We start from the raw sequence: 5,586 nt of genomic DNA on the forward strand, positions 1-5,586 counted from the left end.
TTTAGGGGACTAGATCTGATAGACAGAGAGCCTGATGAACTATGGACAGAGGTCCATGACATTGTACAGGAGACAGGGATCAAGACTATCCCCAAGAAAAAGAAAAGCAAAAAAGCAAAATGGCTGTCTGAGGAGGTCTTAAATAGCTGTAAAAAGAAGAGAAGCAAAAAGCAAAGCAGAAAAGGAAACATATACCCATTTAAATGCAGAGTTCCATAGAATAGCAAGGAGAGATAAGAAAGCCTTCCTCAGCGATCAATGCAAAGAAATAGAGGAAAACAATAGAATGGGAAAGAGTAGAGATCTCTTCAAGAAAATTAGAGATACCAAGGGAACATTTCATGCTAAGATGGGCTCAATAAAGGACAGAAATGGTATAGACCTAACAGAAACAGAAGATATTAAGAACAGGTGGCAAGAATACACAGAAGAACTGTACAAAAAGGTCTTCACAAACCAGATAATCACCATGGTGTGCTCACTCACCTAGAGCCAGAAATCCTGGAATGTGAAGTCAAGAGGGCTTTAGGAAGCATTACTATGAACAAAGCTAGTGGAGGTGATGGAATTCCAGTTGAGCTATTTCAAATCCTAAAAGATGATGCTGTGAAAGTGCTGCACTCAATATGTCAGCAAATTTAGAAAACAGCAGTGGCCACAGGAGTGGAAATGGTCAGTTTTCATTCCAATCCCAAAGAAAGGCAATGCCAAAGAATGCTCACACTATCGCACAATTGCACTCATCTCACACGCTAGTAAAGTAATGCTCAAAATTCTCCAAGCCAGGCTTCAACAGTACGTGAACTGTGAACTTCTGTTCAAGCTGGTTTTAGAAAAGGCAGAGGAACCAGAGATCAAATTGCCAACATCTGCTCAGTTCAGTTCAGTCGCTCAGTCATGTCCGACTCTTTGCGACCCCATGAATTGCAGCACGCCAGGCCTCCCTGTCCATCACCAACTCCTGGAGTTCACTCAGACTCACGTCCATCGAGTCCATGATGCCATCCAGCCATCTCATCCTCTGTCGTCCCCTTTTCCTCCTGCCCCCAATCCCTCCCAGCATCAGAGTCTTTTCCAATGAGTCAACTCTCCACATGAGGTGGCCAAAGTACTGGAGTTTCAGCTTTAGCATCATTCCTTCCAAAGAAATCCCAGGGCTGATCTCCTTCAGAATAGACTGGTTGGATCTCCTTGAAGTCCAAGGGACTCTCAAGAGTCTTCTCCAACACCACAGTTCAAAAGCATCAATTCTTCAGCGCTCAGCCTTCTTCATAGTCCAACTCTCACATCTGTACATGACCACAGGAAAAACCATAGCCTTGACTAGATGGACCTTTGTTGGCAAAATAATGTCTCTGCTTTTGAATATGCTATCTAGGTTGGTCGTAACTTTCCTTCCAAGGAGTAAGCGTCTTTTAATTTCATGGCTGCAGTCACCATCCACAGTGATTTTGGAGCCCAGAAAAATGAAGCCTGACACTGTTTCCACTGTTTCCCCATCTATTTCCCATGAAGTGATGGGACCAGATGCCATGATCTTCGTTTTCTGAATGTTGAGCTTTAAGCCAACTTTTCACTCTCCACTTTCACTTTCATCAAGAGGCTTTTGAGTTCCTCTTCACTTTCTGCCATAAGGGTGGTGTCATCTGCATATCTGAGGTTATTGCTATTTCTCCCGGCAATCTTGATTCCAGCTTGTGCTTCTTCCAGTCCAGCGTTTCTCATGATGTACTCTGCATATAAGTTAAATAAACAGGGTGACAATATACAGCCTTGATGTACTCCTTTTCCAATTTGGAACCAGTTTGTTGTTCCATGTCCAGTTCTAACTGTTGCTTCCTGACCTGCATATAGATATCTCAAGAGGCAGATCAGGTGGTCTGGTATTCCCATCTCTTGAAGAATTTTCCACGGTTTATTGTGATCCACACAGTTAAAGGCTTTGGCATAGTCAATAAAGCAGAAATAGATGTTTTTCTGGAACTCTCTTGCTTTTTCCATGATCCAGTGGATGTTGGCAATTTGATCTCTGGTTCCTTTGCCTTTTCTAAAACCAGCTTGAACATCAGGAAGTTCACGGTTCACATATTGCTGAAGATCATGGAAAAAGCAAGAGAGTTCCAGAAAAACATCTATTTCTGCTTTATTGACTATGCCAACGCCTTGGACTGTGTGGATCACAATAAAATGTGGAAAATTTTGAAAGAGATGGGAATATCAGACCACCTGACCTGCCTCTTGAGACATCTGTATGCAGGTCAGGAAGCAACAGTTAGAACTGGACATGGAACAACAGACTGGTTCCAAATAGGAAAAGGAGTATGTCAAGGCTGTATATTGTCACCCTGCTTATTTAACTTATATGCAGAGTACATCATGAGAAACACTGGGCTGGATGAAGCACAAGCTGGAATCAAAATTGTTGGGAGAAATATCAATAACCTCAGATATGCAGATGACACCACCCTTATGGCAGAAAGTAAAAAAAAAACTAAAGAGCGTCTTGATGAAAGTGAAAGAGAAGAGTGGAAAAAGTTGGCTTAAAGCTCAACATTCAGAAAATGAAGATCATGGCATCCAGTCCCATCACTTCATGGCAAATAGATGGGGAGACAGTGGAAACAGTGGCTGACTTTATTTTTGGGGGGCTCCAAAATCACTGCAGATGGTGATTGCAGCCGTGAAATTAAAAGATGCTTGCTCCTTGAAAGAAAAGTTACGACCAACCTAGATAGCATATTCAAAAGCAGAGACATTACTTTGCCAACAAAGTTCCATCTAGTCAAGGCTAGTTTTTCCAGTAGTTGTGTATGGATGTGAGAGTTGGACTATAAAGAAAACTGAGTGCCGAAGAATTGATGCTTTTGAACTGTGGTGTTGGAGAAGACTCTTGAGAGTCCTTTGGACTACAATCGAATCAGTCCATCCTAAAGGAGATCAGTCCTGAGTGTTCATTGAAAGGACTAATGTTGAAACTGAAACTCCAATGCTTTGGCCACCTGATGCGAAGAACTGACTCATTTTAAAAGACCCTGATGCTGGGAAAGATTGAAGGCAGGAGGAGAAACGGATGACAAAGAATGAGATGGTTGGATGGCATCACCGACTCCATGGACATGAGTTTGAGTAAACTCCGGGAATTGGTGATGGACAGGGAGGCCTGGCATGCTCTGGTCCGTGGGTTGCAAAGAGTTGGACACGACTGAGCAACTAAATTGAGCTGAGTATCAGTGGTCATAAACAGAAGGTAGAAAAATCTCCATGTGCAAAAATGCTTGGTTTTCAGTTCATCCCAAACCTATTTCCACCTCATTGTGATTTTAAAATTTCTTTCTGCCTTGGGTGGCCCTATGGGGTCTTGGTCAACTTCTATTTCCCACCCTGCCCCAGTCTCTCTGGGAACTGAAGGCTGCACATCAAATAAATATGAATGCCATCTGTCTCCAAGCTTGTCCTGAGAAGCCCTCCCTGCCCTACCTCCAGGGCTGTAATATTCATCTTCTGTACAGTCAATAAGCAATCTGGGAAACTCTGAACCAAACTCCTTCCTATCCTTCTCTTCTACAAAAAAAAGTACCAAACGCAAATACTGCTGAGGGATCAAAATATACAAATGAAGAGTGCAGTTCTGAGGCATATGAATTGCCCTAGTCATTCAGTAATGACTTTGGAAAAACACAAAGGGCTAATGTATCCTTTTTAGTAGATGACATTTCTCTTTTAATGTTCTCCTTGGCGACATTTATTTATTTTTAGAGTTTGTGGCTAGCAGACTAGACGGGGGCATGATCGATCTATTCCTTTATGCTGTCTTTAGTGTTGAAGGCAGTTGTTAGCACTGAATCAATTCTGTCATGAACCAGACTAGAGGTTATGACCACGAACACAAACGGGCTAGCGGTGCCTTGGGCTTTTATCCTGTAGGCAGTCATTGTCTCTCTCTGGTTCATTCAGAATCTGGGACGGGACATTCTTTGTAGCTGTGATGCATTTTCTTTGAAACGTAAGTGGGTAAATGTTGATTGTCTGAAAGCTTCTTCAGGTAATGACAATTTGGTTGTTCAGTTCAGTTCAGTCGCTCAGTCGTGTCCAACTCTTTGCGTCCCCATGAATCGCAGCACGCCAGGCCTCCCTGTCCATCACCAATTCCCGGATTTGGTTGTTGCTACTGCTACTGCTAAGTCGCTTCAGTCGTGTCTGACTCTGTGCAGCCCCATAGACGGCAGCCCACCAGGCTCTGCCGTCCCTGGGATTCTCCAGGCAAGAACACTGGAGTGGGTTGCCATTTCCTTCTCCAATGCAGGAAAGTGAAAAGTGAAAGTGAAGTCGCTCAGTCGTGCCTAACTCTTAGCGATCCCATGGACTGCAGCCTACCTGGCTACTCTGTCCATGGGATTTTCCAGGCAAGAGTACTGGAGTGGGGTGCCATTGCCTTCTCCGAGTGTAGCCTATTCCTTTCGGGTATGCAGATCCTTAATTCCTGATCTGTGTGCAGGAATTATCTATGATCTATCAAAGAGTTAGATTGTGTCCCTGTAGAATCTGCGCTTCACGACAGCCAAGATTCCAAGTTTCTTGTATTTTGCATAGCATCTATTCTCTGTTTTCCTTATGTGGAATCTTGTTAGGTTAAATTAAAAAAAAATCCTTTACCATTAAAAATTTAAAAAGCAAGGAGAACAAGGTAAAGTAAAATAGGAGAACAAGCAAGCTAAGTAAAATAAGCTTCCAGTATATAGGGAGCCCTCACCCTACCCTTTCTCAAAGGATGGACACTGATTGTTTGGGGGGAAACTGTAGGGGAGGAAAAACAATCTCTTCCCTCCTCGGTTCTCTACTTAGAGCCACATAAATTAGACTGACAAACAGATTAACTAGAGGAAAGTTTACTAAATTATTTAGTCTAAGTTTTGCATGACATGGTAGCCTTATAAGGAAATGAAGACCTGAGAAACAGTTAAGTCTGAGTATTTTTTTTCCCCTTTCTTACTTTTATATCTCGTAGTTTAACTGTCCCACGTTAGTGCCTTAACAACGCAGGGCTAAAAGCCCAAACATTTGCTACGGATGGTGCTACTCAGAGTTTTTATGTTTTCTCCACTAATCCATCAGAAAGAGAGAGTTCAGTTTTTGAAATCATCCCCGTAAGGTCTGAGTATTTTTAAACTAGGTTTTATGTAGAATGGAAAGTCATGGGGAATTATGAGAGAAAAAAAAAAAAGAGTATGAGCTAAGGGTAGTAAACTAGGGAAACTTAGCGAAGCCGGTCCCCCAGACTCCTCTATGCATCTCAGAGACGAGGATTCTCCTTTCCTCTGGGTGTAGGACGGCACCTCTTTCAGGGGGATGCTGGGCGGGGGAAACGACCTACTTCAGAGGAAGATCAGCGAGTCCTCCCTATACCTGTCATTGCTTGGATTCCTTCAGTGTAAAATTTTCACAGTGGCAAGGTACTGTATCGTGGGGTAGCATGTTCTGAACCTCACCGCGACTAAACATTTTTTTTGCTTAAACAAAGACTCTTTGAGAGTCTACTGTGCTCTCAACACCTTTTCTACGGAAACAATAGGATGAATACTGTTTGGA

General features: G+C 42.8%; 1 non-coding gene across 1 annotated transcript; it reads right to left on the reverse strand.

The window, feature by feature from the left end:
• Window positions 1-5,072: 5,072 nt before the first annotated feature.
• On the reverse strand, window positions 5,073-5,148 carry LOC112584795. Its single transcript, XR_003109193.1, has one exon. It is a non-coding gene; the product is annotated as a small nucleolar RNA SNORD26 (small nucleolar RNA).
• Window positions 5,149-5,586: the final 438 nt, after the last annotated feature.

The sequence above is a fragment of the Bubalus bubalis genome, chromosome 4 (assembly GCF_019923935.1).
Source record: "Bubalus bubalis isolate 160015118507 breed Murrah chromosome 4, NDDB_SH_1, whole genome shotgun sequence".
NCBI lineage: Eukaryota > Metazoa > Chordata > Mammalia > Artiodactyla > Bovidae > Bubalus > Bubalus bubalis.